The sequence below is a fragment of the Lolium perenne genome, chromosome 3, assembly GCF_019359855.2.
Source record: "Lolium perenne isolate Kyuss_39 chromosome 3, Kyuss_2.0, whole genome shotgun sequence".
NCBI lineage: Eukaryota > Viridiplantae > Streptophyta > Magnoliopsida > Poales > Poaceae > Lolium > Lolium perenne.
This window is the reverse complement of record NC_067246.2, coordinates 217,247,041-217,265,196: the sequence shown is the minus strand read 5'-3', so window position 1 is coordinate 217,265,196 and position 18,156 is coordinate 217,247,041. Positions and strand designations below refer to the sequence as shown.

The window sequence follows — 18,156 nt, the reverse complement described above, 5'->3', positions numbered from 1 at the left end:
AAAAATAAATACCAATTTTCCAACCCCTTCAAAGAAACCTCAGAAATTCACTTGTGATCTTAGGAGCATATGTTCTCTTTACCAAAAAAAAAAAGTCAAAATGCGAAAAAAAATGTGACAAAAATTCGCGTGTAAATATAGGAGCATATGTTGTCTTGAAACGAATTGGCACACATGATGTGCATCATATTTATACCCCTTCTCATAGACCTTTTGATACATTTATGTTACATTTTTCATACAAAACATTACTTATCCTTCCATTGTGACATCATAAAGAAAGGATAATTTACTATGCAAGCGCACTTTTGGATATCCTTCCGTGTGACATGTGCCAATTCAAAGAGATTGGACCAAAAAGAAGAACAAGAGAAAAAGGGTTCTGCTTCCGTCAGGGACCTTCGTGTGTGTTAAGGAAAGAAAGAAAATGGGAGGGGAGGAAAATAAACTAGAGGGACAAAGAATCGTAGTTGGGGAGCGGGTAGAAGGTGACATTGGATCCCGCCACACATGCGCTCACATGGCGTGAGCAAAGAAGAAGCAGATGCGAGAGAGAGGGAGAAAGGGAGAGGGGGGGAGAGAGAGAGAGAGAGATGTGGGCATACCCTACCGGGCACCCTTTATTACCATACCCATTGCGATCCAACATGGGGTCCACGAGGCCCAAGAAGCATTGGCAGCCTAAACCCACGAACTAGGGGGTGGCACAAGAGCTATCCCATACAAGTGAACCGTAACATGTAACCGGATCGGGGTCTTGAGATATGGCATCCTTTATAATAGCCAGTAGGGATCGACGATGATGAAAACTTGCAACCTGGAGAGAGAGCAACCGTCGAACAGGAACTCTAGATACAATACATCTCCATACCCATCAAGAAACCTCTGTAATCATCATCATCAATCAAGAAACGAAAAGCAGGATGTTGGGTTTTCCCTCCGAGGCCTGAAGCTAAGTAAATTGTGTCCCCTATGTTGGTTGTACGCTGACGAATCCACCAGCGTATTCCTTCCTCAAAACCCAAGTCCATCACCGATGGACATTGTCGTGGTACCCCCACGTTAGAAAGAGAGGGAGAGAGAGAGAGGGAGGGGGAGACGAGGTTGATGCCAACTTCATGATCTAGATCTAGGAAACACTCTTTCATTCCTTCTTTTGTTGATTCACTCTTTGTGGTCATGGTTGTAATGAGAATCATGTAAGAAGAACACTCTTCCCTTCCTCTGAACTCTTCCCTTCCTCCGTTGAATGCTTTATGTTTGATGAGTCGCGTGAGTAAGATCTTGATACTAGTTAATCTTTGAGTTCATGCTTTACTCCAGTTGGTTAGATGCATGTTCCTATATGTTTGTGTGTACCTTGATCTGCCAAGAAAAATATGTTGAGTTTTCAACTAAATTTAGTCATAAAGTTTTATTGGCAGAGTTGTAATTCTAGTGCTAAGTTCTTTTAGTTTAATCCCTATGGAGTACGCGACAAAAAATCCTAATCTACATTTTCATTATTTTTTCTTCGTTACCAAGGATTAATCATTAGAGCAAGCATTAGATCTACAACAAGCATCGATTTGTTGTTGTTGCTTTGGCTTATTTGGGCAATAAGGATCTCACAGGGTGTTGTGATTTAAATGAATTGCTGGGAGAGTTTGCAGGTAATTGTTTCATGCTTCGTAGTTTTAGTGATTTGCTTCATTATGATCTTGAATTAGAGATAACTCTAGGAAGAATGTAGAAAGAAAACAAACATTCAACAGACAAGATGGTTAACGGAGATGAAACGAACACATTGAGGGATCTGTGGATTCCTCCTAATTAAGGATTATATGCAGGAGTTGTTCAACCAACTATCCATGCTAACAATTTTGAAACTAAATCTAGCCTTAATCAACATGGTACATCAATCGAGGTATGTTGGTTCAGTAACAAAGGACCCTCATTTGCACATAACCACATTCCTTGAGTATTGCAACACACTTAAGTGCAATGGAGTGTCGCTAGATGATATCAGGTTGTTATTGTGTCTATTCTTAGTGAAACATTTAACAAAGGCGTGGTTCAACTCACTTCCTCTTCATACGAAAGATACTTGGGAAAACTTGGTTCGAAACCTTCTAGAGAGGTATTTTCCACCAGCTAAAGCACCAGAATTCAAATACAAAATTACCAGGTTCATGCAGTATGTAGGTGAAAGCTTGTATGAGGCTTTGCGGAGATTCAAAATATGACTAGGTTGTGTCCCCGTCATGGCTTAGAGACCTGGATCTTGATTCAAATGTTTACAAAGGTTGACACCCCAAGCAAGAGGATTAGTAGATTCAGCTGCAGGAGGAAGCATAATGAGCAAGACTCTTGATGAAGCGTTTGAGTTGATTGAATACATACGTCTTGGTCAAGTGAAAGAACTTTACCACCTCCTAGATAGCCCTGGAAAAGATCAGTTGAATTCTAATGGTAGCATCACAATTAAGGTGGACATTCTAAGCTTAAAAATGAAAAAATATCATGTCTATTGGAACTAACCCTCCAATACGGGATATAGTGACATATAGCTGTCAAGTATGTGGATAGAGTTACCACCAAACAATATAAGGCTCAATATTCTCTGTTCACAAGAAGCTATAGAGGTGAATTATGCTCAGAATCAAGGACAATTCTTAGGTGTGTATCATCCTTCATGGAGAATTCTTCTCGGTCTCTCCTACAAGCAAACTAGCCGCAACAACAACTGCAAGGGATAATTACAATCAAGGATCAAGGCAGTAGAGCAATCATTTCAACATATCAGTAAACAATATAACTTGCAAGGAAGTTCATCACAATAAATGGAAGAGATAATGAAAATTCAAATAGATTTGATGAATACAATGAATTTAGAGATGGTAAGCATGAAATATTTGGTGAAGCAACTATCCTCATCAAAGGAGAATTTTGTTGCAATGCAAACATTAAATCTGAGAGAAGGCAATCTAACCATAAAAACAGAGGCCAGCCAAAACATAATGTGGAGTTGTCCCAACTATTTCAGTTGAAGGAGTGAGTGGTGTGACCACTAGATCTGGAAAAGCATCAATTTCAGTGGAAGTTAGGATAGAGAAAATAGGGATTTTAGAAGAAAAAAACACTAATATATGTAGCACCACCACTAAGGAATAATTTCAATGAAGGATAAATTCAATAGAGAACAATGCATGAGATAGAGAAAGAGACAGCTCTAGTAATTAACACCTTGCGAGCAAAAACTGTTACTCTGTAGTCATGAAACAATAAACAAGAGGAGAGTCCCATTCCTTGAAACACTAGAAAAGACACAAGTAGGATAAAAAAATTAACAAAATTTTGGAGGCCATGAAAGAAGTTCAAGTAACAATACCAGTATTTGATGCTGCTGCAGGGGCATCACCAACATTGAAACTGGGAGAAGAGAAAGTGGTATTCAACATGAGGCATTCAACACACTTAGGTCAAGAAATAAGCCAATGCCACAGAATTGATACTTTGTGTCAATGCATCTGTGAAAAATATCAGGGAAAACAGAAGATAAATGAGCACATAAGGGAAACCAAGTGATATGAATAAAATAGCATCATTCCATGAAATAACAATGTAGCATATGTTTATGTAAAAAGAATAAAATAAAAAAAATTAGTCAAGGAAGTAGTATAACTAAATCCTTTGCCACCACATCTGGAATATGAATACCCGAGAGAAGATAAAAAACTTCCATGTTATTGTCTGCTCAGACCTTAATGAAGATAAATTCCATAAATTGCTTAGAATCCTAAAAACATAATAGGGTACTCATGTAGACATGATAGGCATAAACCCTAGTATATGCACACATGGGATTTATCTTGAAGAAGGAAGCAAGAGAACACGAGAGCACCAAAGGAGACTCAAGCCTACTCTGAAAGAAGTTGTGAAAAAGGAAATAATGAAGTTGATGTCAACCAAGAACAACTATCCAATATCAGATAGTGAGCGGGTGATTCCTATCCATTCCAGATCCGTCTGTACCCGTGGTCACTAAACTTACAATACGTTTTCATCGAAACTTCTTTTCTAACCTTGTTCGCCGTACCGGTGGGAGGTACGGACATTTATGCCCGTACGGCCGGTCGTTAAAGTTACAAAAGATTTCTCTTCGTTTTTGATCTTAAGTATAAAAAAACATTTTCGCCGCCTTTCTTATGTCGGTAAACCAGTACGGGCAGACGGTATGTGATACGTCTCCGACGTATCGATAATTTCTTATGTTCCATGCCACATTATTGATGTTATCTACATGTTTTATGCACACTTTATGTCATATTCGTGCATTTTCTGGAACTAACCTATTAACAAGATGCCGAAGTGCCGATTCTTTGTTTTCTGCTGTTTTTGGTTTCAGAAATCCTAGTAAGGAAATATTCTCGGAATTGGACGAAATCAACGCCCAGGGGCCTATTTTTCCACGAAGCTTCCAGAAGTCCGAAGACGAAACGAAGTGGGGCCACAGGGTGCCCAAACCCTAGGGCGGCGCGGCCCCCCCCTTGGCCGCGCCGCCCTGTCATCTGGGGCCCCTGTGCCCCCTCCTGACTTGCCCTTCCGCCTACTTAAAGCCTCCGTGACGAAACCCCCAGTACCGAGAGCCACGATACGGAAAACCTTCCGAGACGCCGCCAACGCCGATCCCATCTCGGGGGATCCAGGAGATCGCCTCCGACACCCTGCCGGAGAGGGGAATCATCTCCCGGAGGACTCTACGCCGCCATGGTCGCCTCCGGTGTGATGTGTGAGTAGTCTACCCCTGGACTATGGGTCCATAGCAGTAGCTAGATGGTTGTCTTCTCCCCATTGTGCTATCATTGTCGGATCTTGTGAGCTACCTAACATGATCAAGATCATCTATCTGTAATTCTATATGTTGCGTTTGTTGGGATCCGATGAATAGAGAATACTTGTTATGTTGATTATCAAAGTTATATCTACGTGTTGTTTATGATCTTGCATGCTTTCCATTACTAGTAGATGCTCTGGCCAAGTAGATGCTTGTAACTCCAAGAGGGAGTACTTATGCTCGATAGTGGGTTCATGCCTGCATTGACACACAGGACGGTGTGAGAAAGTTCTAAGGTTGTGTTGTGCTGTTGCCACTAGGGATAAAACATTGATGCTATGTCTAAGGATGTAGTTGTTGATTACATTACGCACCATACTTAATGCAATTGTCTGTTGCTTTGCAACTTAATACTGGAGGGGGTTCGGATGATAACACGAAGGTGGACTTTTTAGGCATAGATGCAGTTGGATGGCGGTCTATGTACTTTGTCGTAATGCCCAATTAAATCTCACTATACTCATCATGATATGTATGTGCATGGTCATGCTCTCTTTATTTGTCAATTGCCCAACTGTAATTTGTTCACCCAACATGTTGTTTATCTTATGGGAGAGACACCTCTAGTGAACTGTGGACCCCAGTCCAATTCTCTTTACTGAAATACAATCTACTGCAATACTTGTTCTACTGTTTTCTGCAAACAATCATCTTCCACACAATACGGTTAATCCTTTGTTACAGCAAGCCGGTGAGATTGACAACCTCACTTTGTTTCGTTGGGGCAAAGTACTTTGGTTGTGTTGTGCAGGTTCCACGTTGGCGCCGGAATCCCTGGTGTTGCGCCGCACTACATCCCGCCGCCATCAACCTTCAACGTGCTTCTTGACTCCTACTGGTTCGATAAACCTTGGTTTCTTGCGAGGAAACTTGCTGCTGTACGCATCACACCTTCCACTTGGGGTTCCCAACGAGCGTGTGCTTTACGCGTCATCAAGCTAAATTTCTGGCGCCGTTGCCGGGGAGATCAAAACACGCTGCAAGGGGAGTCTCCACTTCTCAATCTCTCTACTTTGTTTTTGTCTTGCTTAGTTTTATTTACTACTTTGTTTGCTGCACTAAATCAAAATACAAAAAAATTAGTTGCTAGTTTTACTTTACTTGCTATCTTGTTTGCTATATCAAAAACACAAAAAAATTAGTTTACTTGCATTTACTTTATCTAGTTTGCTTTATTTACTGTTGCTAAAATGGCCAACCCTGAAAATACTAAGTTGTGTGACTTCACAACCACAAATAATAATGATTTCTTATGCACACCTATTGCTCCACCTGCTACTACAGCAGAATTCTTTGAAATTAAACACTGCTTTCTTGAATCTTGTTATGCGAGAGCAATTTTAAGTGTTAGTTCTGATGATGCTACTGCCCATCTTAATAATTTTGTTGAACTATGTGAAATGCAAAAATATAAAGATGTAGATGGTGATATTATTAAACTAAAATTGTTCCCTTTCTCATTAAGAGGAAGAGCTAAAGATTGGTTGCTATCTCTGCCTAAGAATAGTATTGATTCATGGACTAAATGCAAGGATGCTTTTATTGGTAGATATTATCCCCCTGCTAAAATTATATCTTTGAGGAGTAGCATAATGAATTTTAAACAATTAGATACTGAACATGTTGCTCAAGCTTGGGAAAGAATGAAATCTCTGGTTAAAAATTGCCCAACCCATGGACTGACTACTTGGATGATCATCCAAACCTTCTATGCAGGACTAAATTTTTCTTCACGGAATTTATTGGATTCAGCTGTTGGAGGTACCTTTATGTCCATCACTCTTGGTGAGGCAACAAAGCTTCTTGATAATATGATGATCAATTACTCTGAATGGCACACGGAAAGAGCTCCACAAGGTAAGAAGGTAAATTCTGTCGAAGAAACCTCTTCCTTGAGTGATAAGATTGATGCTATTATGTCTATGCTTGTGAATGATAGGACTAATATTGATCCTAATAATGTTCCATTAGCTTCATTGGTTGCACAAGAAGAACATGTTGATGTAAACTTCATTAAAAATAATAATTTCAACAACAATGCTTACCGGAACAATTCTAGTAACAACTATAGGCCATATCCTTATAATAATGGCAACGGCTATGGTAATTCTTATGGGAATTCTTACAACAATAATAGGAGTTCACCCCCTGGACTTGAAGCCATGCTTAAAGAATTTATTAGTACACAAACTGCTTTTAACAAATCTGTTGAAGAAAAGCTTGGGAAAATTGATATACTTGCTTCTAAAGTCGATAGTCTTGCTGCTGATGTTGATCTTTTGAAATCAAAAGTTTTGCCTAATGAGAATCATCATAATAAAATTGTTACTACAGCAAATGCCATTCAAGTTAGAATTAATGAGAATATAAGATTAATGGCTGAACTGCGTGCTAGGTGGGATAGAGAAGAAAATGAAAAACTAGCTAAAGAGAAGAATGTAGCTAAAGTTTGGACTATTACCACCACTAGTAATGTTAATGCTACACATGTTGCTGCACCTCCTACTAATACTAATAAAAGAATTGGTGTTAGCAATGTTTCCACTTCTAATGCAAAGCGCGAAAAACTGCACAGCTGCTAAAACTGCTGAAACTGCACTGTGATAAAGCTGCTGAAATTTTTTCCAACATTGGGGATGATGATCCCATTGCTTTAGATTATAATGGTTTGAATTTTGATGATTGCCACATCTCTGAAGTTATAAAGTTCTTGCAAAAACTTGCTAAAAGTCCTAATGCTAGTGCTATAAATTTGGCCTTTACACATCATATTACAAATGCTCTCATAAAAGCTAGAGAAGAGAAACTAGAGCGCGAAGCCTCTATTCCTAAAAAGCTAGAGGATGGTTGGGAGCCCATCATTAAGATGAAGGTTAAAGATTTTGATTGTAATGCTTTATGTGATCTTGGTGCAAGTATTTCTGTTATGCCTAAGAAAATTTATAATATGCTTGACTTGCCACCGCTGAAAAATTGTTATTTGGATGTTAATCTTGCTGATCATTCTACAAAGAAACCTTTGGGGAAAGTTGATAATGTTCGCATTACCGTTAACAATAACCTTGTCCCCGTTGATTTTGTTGTCTTGGATATTGAATGCAATGCATCTTGTCCCATTATATTGGGAAGACCTTTTCTTCGAACTGTTGGTGCTATCATTGATATGAAGGAAGGTAATATAAAATATCAATTTCCTCTCAAGAAAGGTATGGAACACTTACCTAGAAAGAGAATGAAGTTACCTTTTGATTCTATTATGAGAACAAATTATGATGTTGACACTTCGTCTTTCGATAATACTTGATGCACACTTTCTGCGCCTAGCTGAAAGGCGTTAAAGAAAAGCGCTTATGGGAGACAACCCATGTTTTTACCTACAGTACTTTGTTTTTATTTTGTGTCTTGGAAGTTGTTTACTACTGTAGCAACCTCTCCTTATCTTAGTTTTGTATTTAGTTGTGCCAAGTTAAGCCGTTGATAGAAAAGTAAGTACTAGATTTGGATTACTGCGCAGTTCCAGATTTCTTTGCTGTCACGAATCTGGGTCTACCTCCCTGTAGGTAGCTCAGAAAATTAAGCCAATTTACGTGAATGATCCTCAGATATGTACGCAACTTTCATTCAATTTGAGCATTTTCATTTGAGCAAGTCTGGTGCCATTTTAAAATTCGTCAATACGAACTGTTCTGTTTTGACAGATTCTGCCTTTTATTTCGCATTGCCTCTTTTGCTATGTTGGATGAATTTCTTTGATCCACTAATGTCCAGTAGCATTATGCAATGTCCAGAAGTGTTAAGAATGATTGTGTCACCTCTGAATATGTTAATTTTTATTGTGCACTAACCCTCTAATGAGTTGTTTCGAGTTTGGTGTGGAGGAAGTTTTCAAGGATCAAGAGAGGAGTATGATGCAACATGATCAAGGAGAGTGAAAGCTCTAAGCTTGGGGATGCCCCGGTGGTTCACCCCTGCATATATTAAGAAGACTCAAGCGTCTAAGCTTGGGGATGCCCAAGGCATCCCCTTCTTCATCGACAATATTATCAGGTTCCTCCCCTGAAACTATATTTTTATTCCATCACATCTTATGTGCTTTTTCTTGGAGCGTCGATTTGTTTTTGTTTTTTTTTTGTTTTGTTTGAATAAAATGGATCCTAGCATTCACCTTATGGGAGAGATACACGCTCCGCTGTAGCATATGGACAAGTATGTCCTTGGTTTCTACTCATAGTATTCATGGCGAAGTTTCTCCTTCGTTAAATTGTTATATGGTTGGAATTGGAAAATGATACATGTAGTAATTGCTATAAAAGTCTTGGGTAATGTGATACTTGGCAATTGTTGTGCTCATGTTTAAGCTCTTGCATCATATACTTTGCACCCATTAATGAAGAAATACATAGAGCATGCTAAAATTTGGTTTGCATATTTGGTTTCTCTAAGGTCTAGATAATTTCTAGTATTGAGTTTGAACAACAAGGAAGACGGTGTAGAGTCTTATAATGTTTTCAATATGTCTTTTATGTGAGTTTTGCTGCACCGGTTCATCCTTGTGTTTGTTTCAAATAAGCCTTGCTAGCCTAAACCTTGTATCGAGAGGGAATACTTCTCATGCATCCAAAATACTTGAGCCAACCACTATGCCATTTGTGTCCACCATACCTACCTACTACATGGTATTTTCCGCCATTCCAAAGTAAATTGCTTGAGTGCTACCTTTAAAATTCCATCATTCACCTTTGCAATATATAGCTCATGGGACAAATAGCTTAAAAACTATTGTGGTATTGAATATGTAATTATGCACTTTATCTCTTATTAAGTTGCTTGTTGTGCGATAACCATGTTCACTGGGGACGCCATCAACTACTCATTGTTGAATTTTATGTGAGTTGCTATGCATGTCTGTCTTGTCTGAAGTAAGAGAGATCTACCACCTTATGGTTAAGCATGCATAATGTTAGAGAAGAACATTGGGCCGCTAACTAAAGCCATGATCCATGGTGGAAGTTTCAGTTTTGGACATATATCCTCAATCTCAAATGAGAAAATTATTAATTGTTGTTACATGCTTATGCATAAAAGAGGAGTCCATTATCTGTTGTCTATGTTGTCCCGGTATGGATGTCTAAGTTGAAGAATAATCAATAGCGAGAAATCCAATGCGAGCTTTCTCCTTAGACCTTTGTACAGGCGGCATAGAGGTACCCCTTTGTGACACTTGGTAAAAACATGTGCATTGTGATGATCCGGTAGTCCAAGCTAATTAGGACAAGGTGCGGGCACTATTAGTACACTATGCATGAGGCTTGCAACTTATAAGATATAATTTACATGATGCATATGCTTTATTACTACCGTTGACAAAATTGTTTCATGTTTTCAAAATCAAAGCTCTAGCACAAATATAGCAATCGATGCTTTTCCTCTATGGAGGACCATTCTTTTACTTTCAATGTTGAGTCAGTTCACCTATTTCTCTCCACCTCAAGAAGCAAACACTTGTGTGAACTGTGCATTGATTCCTACATATTTGCTTATTGCACTTATTATATTACTCTATGTTGACAATATCCATGAGATATACATGTTACAAGTTGAAAGCAACCGCTGAAACTTAATCTTCTTTTGTGTTGCTTCAATGCTTTTACTTTGAATTATTGCTTTATGAGTTAACTCTTATGCAAGACTTATTGATGCTTGTCTTGAAGTGCTATTCATGAAAAGTCTTTGCTTTATGATTCACTTGTTTACTCATGTCATATACATTGTTTTGATCGCTGCATTCACTACATATGCTTTACAAATAGTATGATCAAGATTATGATGGCATGTCACTCCAGAAATTATACGTGTTATCGTTTTACCTGCTCGGGACGAGCGAGAACTAAGCTTGGGGATGCTGATATGTCTCAGACGTATCGATAATTTCTTATGTTCCATGCCACATTATTGATGTTATCTACATGTTTTATGCACACTTTATGTCATATTCGTGCATTTTCTGGAACTAACCTATTAACAAGATGCCGAAGTGCCGATTCTTTGTTTTCTGCTGTTTTTGGTTTCAGAAATCCTAGTAAGGAAATATTCTCGGAATTGGACGAAATCAACGCCCGGGGGCCTATTTTTCCACGAAGCTTCCGGAAGTCCGAAGACGAAGCGAAGTGGGGCCACGGGGTGCCCAAACCCTAGGGCGGCGCGGCCCCCCTTGGCCGCGCCGCCTGTCATCATCTGAGGCCCCTGTGCCCCTCTCGACTTGCCCTTCCGCCTACTTAAAGCCTCAGTGTGAAACCCCCGGTACCAAGAGCCACGATACGGAAAACCTTCCAGAGACGCCGCCAACGCCGATCCCATCTCGGGGGATCCAGGGAGATCGCCTCCGGCACCTGCCGGAGAGGGGAATCATCTCCCGGAGGATCTACGCCGCCATGGTCGCCTCCGGTGTGATGTGTGAGTAGTCTACCCCTGGACTATGGGTCCATAGCAGTAGCTAGATGGTTGTCTTCTCCCCATTGTGCTATCATTGTCGGATCTTGTGAGCTGCCTAACATGATCAAGATCATCTATCTGTAATTCTATATGTTGCGTTTGTTGGGATCCGATGAATAGAGAATACTTGTTATGTTGATTATCAAAGTTATATCTACGTGTTGTTTATGATCTTGCATGCTTTCCGTTACTAGTAGATGCTCTGGCCAAGTAGATGCTTGTAACTCCAAGAGGGAGTACTTATGCTCGATAGTGGGTTCATGCCTGCATTGACACAGGACGATGTGAGAAAGTTCTAAGGTTGTGTTGTGCTGTTGCCACTAGGGATAAAACATTGATGCTATGTCTAAGGATGTAGTTGTTGATTATATTACGCACCATACTTAATGCAATTGTCTGTTGCTTTGCAACTTAATACTGGAGGGGGTTCGGATGATAACCTGAAGGTGGACTTTTTAGGCATAGATGCAGTTGGATGGCGGTCTATGTACTTTGTCGTAATGCCCAATTAAATCTCACTATACTCATCATCATATGTATGTGCATGGTCATGCTCTCTTTATTTGTCAATTGCCCAACTGTAATTTGTTCACCCAACATGCTGTTTATCTTATGGGAGAGACACCTCTAGTGAACTGTGGACCCCAGTCCAATTCTCTTTACTGAAATACAATCTACTGCAATACTTGTTCTACTGTTTTCTGCAAACAATCATCTTCCACACAATACGGTTAATCCTTTGTTACAGCAAGCCGGTGAGATTGACAACCTCACTGTTTCATTGGGGCAAAGTACTTTGGTTGTGTTGTGCAGGTTCCACGTTGGCGCCGGAATCCCTGGTGTTGCGCCGCACTACATCCCGCCGCCATCAACCTTCAACGTGCTTCTTGACTCCTACTGGTTCGATAAACCTTGGTTTCTTACTGAGGGAAACTTGCTGCTGTACGCATCACACCTTCCACTTGGGGTTCCCAACGAGCGTGTGCTTTATGCGTCATCAGTATGGTGTAAACCCCCCGTACCAAACTCTCGAACCGACTTTGTTTGTTTTGAATTTTGGCAGGACGTCGGGTACGGGCGGATGGTACGGTCTGCGCCCGTACCTCGAACTGCAGTGCTGCCCAGAATTTCCTTTTCAAGTTTATATCTTTCCAATTTGTTGAGATTCTTTTTTTGTGCGACCACAACTTTAATTTGACGAGTTTTTCCTCTTCATAACCCCTCATAACTCATGTACTAGTCTTTTCTCATATTCTAACAGATCTCATCCAAGCTTACCACAATCCCTATAGCCGCAATCATGTCTCATCCTTGGAGCATCGCTTCCTCAGCCTATGGTAAGCAAGGCACCCCCGATGCCTTGAAGAAGGATGCTACAAGGGAGAAGGAGGCGGAACGATGGAGGGACGAAAGTGACCCAGAAGAAGGTTTCAAGCTGAGAGAGAAGATCATTGGAGGTCGTAGAGCTTTTGGTTTGGTTGTAGGTAAGGATGATGAGTGTGATGAAATCGATATGAGAATCAACGAGGATGAGGGGTTGTTGAAAGGATCGTATGCCGCACCTAGAGGGGGGTGAATAGGTGCTAACCAATTTTTAGTTCTTTTTCAATTTAGGCTTGACACAAAGGTAATTTCTCTAGATATGCAACTATGTGAATTTACCTATATGACAAGGTTGACAACTAAGCAAGATATAACTACGCAATATATATAGAGAGATATAAAGGATAGAGGTAACCGAGAGTGGAGCACACGGAGACACGGAGTTGATTCCCGTAGTTCCCTTCCTTTGCAAGAAGGTACGTCTATGTTTGGAGGAGTGTGGTTGCTACGAAAGCCAAACCAACGCCATGAAGGCTTCACTCAGGTCTCCGGTGAGCAACGCCACGAAGGCCTAGCCCACTCCCACTAAGGGATTTCCTCAAGGCGGAAATCGGGCCTTTACAAAGTTCATGGGGCACACATCCACAACCAAATTGGAGGCTCCCAAATCTGTAACAACACAACAATCAACAAGCGAACAACTAGGGATCCAAAGAGGAACACTAGCAAGGGGGCCCTCAAGCATATGAGGGGGAAATGAAGAACGCTTCGGTGAGGATGTAGATCGAGGTCTTCTCATTCGAATCTCCAAAGATCAAGAGCTTTTGTTGGGTGGAGGAGAAGATCTTGTGAATCTTATGTTCTTGTTGGTGGCTCTAATGGTGGTGAAGCTTGGCAGATTTTTGGTCCAATGATTGAGCAACTTGTCCCAATGGAGAAGAGAGCTATTTATATGAGTGGGGCTTTCAGATCTGACCGTTATGGATGTTTTTCAGTAACACCGGAAGTTCCGGCTAGGGGGGGGGGGCGGAAGTTCCGGCTCGATGCCTTCGCACCAGTCCAGCTGAAGACAGAGCGAGGGCGGAACTAGGGCGGAACTTCTGGTGACCGGAAGTTCCGGCCAAGTTCCGGCCTACTTCCGAAAACCCGAGAAAACCATACTGGACATACTGAGGCACAAATGTCTGGTTTCGGGAACTTGCCCAAAAGTTGGGCGGAAGTTCCGCTTACCGAAACTTCCGGCCAACTGCGCCGGAACTTCCGGCCAGCGAACGTCGAGCTTCAACGTGAGGGGCACTGAGGATCTGCTGAGAGGAGTATCTGGGCGAAAGTTCCGCCTGAAGGGGCCGGAACTTCTGCCAGAAGAGAAAAACCAGCAGTTGCTTCAGTTTTGTCATTCCAATTCACCAGCCATGTTTATATTGTTAGACCATGTACCTGTCTACATCAACACACATAAATATATACCTATTGTTGACATCAAACACACAAAACCCAAGAGGGCGGGAAATGTTCTTTCAATCTCCCCCTTTTTGGTGTTTGATGACAACACAAGTATTTGCAAGTAATACCCAATGTAAACAACAAGTATGTGAGAGATATAGAGGAGCTCCCCCTATTTATGAGCATTAACACATAAGAAGCTCCCCCTATATCTTGCATCCATCTTCCATGGGTTAGCAATACAACATAGTGATAACCATATATATAGATAGATCATGCACACATAGATATCCATAGAAGACTCACATACGGAGTTTACCATACACATAGATAAGGTTCACAAACCACATAAAAACTAGGAACATAGTTCGACACCACATAGATAAATGGAATCACAAGCGATAAATATCAAAGACAACACGAGCTTGTGACTCCCCCATGCAAATACCCAACGGAGAGCAACCTAATAAGGTCTCACTCTCCCCCTTTGGCACCAAGGCACCAAAAAGGGACATGAGGAACTACACGTCCCAAGGGTCGGCATTAGCCTAGCCAGGAGGAAGATCCGATGGAGCGTCGGGGTGAGGTGGAGTGTGAGGAGGAGGCTCGATCTCGAGACCATTGATACGTCTCCGACGTATCGATAATTTCTTATGTTCCATGCCACATTATTGATGTTATCTACATGTTTTATGCACACTTTATGTCATATTCGTGCATTTTCTGGAACTAACCTATTAACAAGATGCCGAAGTGCCGATTCTTTGTTTTCTGCTGTTTTTGGTTTCAGAAATCCTAGTAAGGAAATATTCTCGGAATTGGACGAAATCAAAGCCCAGGGGCCTATTTTCTCATGAAGCTTCCAGAAGTCCGAAGGAGAGACGAAGAGGGGCCACGGAGGGGCCACACTATAGGGCGGCGCGGCCCCCCCCCCCTTGGCCGCGCCGGCCTGTAGTGTGGGGCCCCCGTGCCGCCTCTTGACCTGCCCTTTCGCCTATAAAAAGTCTCCGTGACGAAAACCCCGATCTGAGAACCACGATACGGAAAACCTTCCGGAGACGCCGCCGCCGCCGATCCCATCTCGGGGGATCCAGAGATCGCCTCCGGCACCACTGCCGGAGAGGGGAATCATCTCCCGGAGGACTCTACGCCGCCATGGTCGCCTCCGGTGTGATGTGTGAGTAGTCTACCCCTGGACTATGGGTCCATAGCAGTAGCTAGATGGTTGTCTTCTCCCCATTGTGCTATCATTGTCGGATCTTGTGAGCTGCCTAACATGATCAAGATCATCTATCTGTAATTCTATATGTTGCGTTTGTTGGGATCCGATGAATAGAGAATACTTGTTATGTTGATTATCAAAGCTATGCTTATGTGTTGTTTATGATCTTGCATGCTCTCCGTTATTAGTAGATGCTCTGGCCAAGTTGATGCTAGTAACTCCAAGAGGGAGTATTTATGCTCGATAGTGGGTTCATGCCTCTGTGAATGCGGAGGAGTGACAAGAACCACTAAGGTTATGGATGTGCTTTGTTGCCACTAGGGATAAAACATTAGTGCTATGTTCAAGGATGTAGTCACTAGTTACATTACGCGCAATACTTAATGCAATTGTCTGTTGTTAGCAACTTAATACTGGAGGGGGTTCGGATGATAACCTGAAGGTGGACTTTTTAGGCATAGATGCAGTTGGATGACGGTCTATGTACTTTGTCGTAATGCCCAATTAAATCTCACTATACTCATCATGATATGTATGTGCATGGTCATGCTCTCTTTATTTGTCAATTGCCCAACTGTAATTTGTTCACCCAACATGCTGTTCGTCTTATGGGAGAGACACCTCTAGTGAACTGTGGACCCCAGTCCAATTCTCTATACTGAAATACAATCTACTGCAATACTTGTTCTACTGTTTTCTGCAAACAATCATCTTCCACACAATACGGTTAATCCTTTGTTACAGCAAGCCGGTGAGATTGACAACCTCACTGTTTCGTTGGGGCAAAGTACTTTGGTTGTGTTGTGCAGGTTCCACGTTGGCGCCGGAATCCCTGGTGTTGCGCCGCACTACATCCCGCCGCCATCAACCTTCAACGTGCTTCTTGGCTCCTCCTGGTTCGATAAACCTTGGTTTCTTTCTGAGGGAAAACTTGCTGCTGTGCGCGTCATACCTTCCTCTTGGGGTTCCCAACGAACGTGTGAGTTACACGCCATCAAGCTCTTTTTCTGGCGCCGTTGCCGGGGAGATCAAGACACGCTGCAAGGGGAGTCTCCACTTCTCAATCTCTTTACTTTGTTTTTGTCTTGCTTAGTTTTATTTACTATTTTGTTTGCTGCACTAAATCAAAATACAAAAAAATTAGTTGCTAGTTTTACTTTATTTGCTATCTTGTTTACTATATCAAAAACACAAAAAAATTAGTTACTTGCATTTACTTTACTTATTTCATCATGTTTCCTTTTAATTTTACCACAAAAGACATACCGGTAGGACACGGGTCTATAGTTGGGAGAAATAATATAGAAGAATTTTTCAACCATGTTAGTACCATTGAAAATTTTGAGGATAGACACTTGGTAGACCTTGCGCCTACTTATGAAATTGCTGCTGCTGCTTTAGTTTGCATGATGGAAACTAAATTTGTTAATCTCAATCCTATAATCCAACACATGTTTCTCATGCTAGGTGATATGGAAGAAGGGGAAAAGAAAGATTTTGTATTAGAAACCCTTCTTAGAGAATTTGGTGGTCTAGCAAGAGAAGCTAGAAAGGTGTTTGCTAAATTTAATATGCTTGGTTCTCCTACTAATTTTGTTAGTCTCCTTGAAAAGATGGATATGGATAGAATAAGATACACTAATAATATTAATGATGGAGGGGAGATCAAAGCACCAATACCATGTAAGCTCCTAGCTATGAATGATGCACTAGAAAATAACTATGCTTGGCTTGTTCCTGAAAATTTGTTTGATGAGAGTAGCACGCCTAAGACTAATGAAAAGGGAGATGCTAAAACTTATGTATCTAATATACTATGCCTAGTTGAGAAAAGCCCACACCCCGCTGTAGAAGTACCACCCTTCGATAATACTTGATACACACTTTCTGCGCCTAGCTGAAAGGCGTTAAAGAAAAGCGCTTATGGGAGACAACCCATGTTTTTACCTACAGTACTTTGTTTTTATTTTGTGTCTTGGAAGTTGTTTACTACTGTAGCAACCTCTCCTTATCTTAGTTTTGTGTTTTGTTGTGCCAAGTTAAGCCGTTGATAGAAAAGTAAGTACTAGATTTGGATTACTGCGCAGTTCCAGATTTCTTTGCTGTCACGAATCTGGGTCCTTATCCCTGTAGGTAGCTCAGAAAATTAAGCCAATTTACGTGCATGATCCTCAGATATGTACGCAACTTTCATTAAATTTGAGCATTTTCATTTGAGCAAGTCTGGTGCCATTTTAAATTTCGTCAATACGAACTGTTCTGTTTTGACAGATTCTGCCTTTTATTTCGCATTGCCTCTTTCGCTATGTTGGATGAATTTCTTTGATCCACTAATGTCCAGTAGCATTATGCAATGTCCAGAAGTGTTAAGAATGATTGTGTCACCTCTGAATATGTCAATTTATAATGTGCACTAACCCTCTAATGAGTTGTTTCGAGTTTGGTGTGGAGGAAGTTTTCAAGGATCAAGAGAGGAGTATGATGCAACATGATCAAGGAGAGTGAAAGCTCTAAGCTTGGGGATGCCCCGGTGGTTCACCCCTGCATATATCAAGAAGACTCAAGCGTCTAAGCTTGGGGATGCCCAAGGCATCCCCTTCTTCATCGACAACATTATCAGGTTCCTCCCCTGAAACTATATTTTTATTCCATCACATCTTATGTGCTTTTTTCTTGGAGCGTCGGTTTGTTTTTGTTTTTATTTTGTTTGAATAAAATGGATCCTAGCATTCACTTTATGGGAGAGAGACACGCTCCGCTGTAGCATATGGACAAGTATGTCCTTGGTTTCTACTCATAG

The 18,156-nt window shown here is 41.1% G+C and overlaps 1 non-coding gene across 1 annotated transcript; it reads right to left on the bottom strand.

Annotated features, from left to right (window-relative positions):
- Nucleotides 1-2,144: 2,144 nt before the first annotated feature.
- On the bottom strand, nucleotides 2,145-2,250 carry LOC127346259 (small nucleolar RNA R71). Its single transcript, XR_007879429.1, has one exon. It is a non-coding gene; the product is annotated as a small nucleolar RNA R71 (small nucleolar RNA).
- Nucleotides 2,251-18,156: the final 15,906 nt, after the last annotated feature.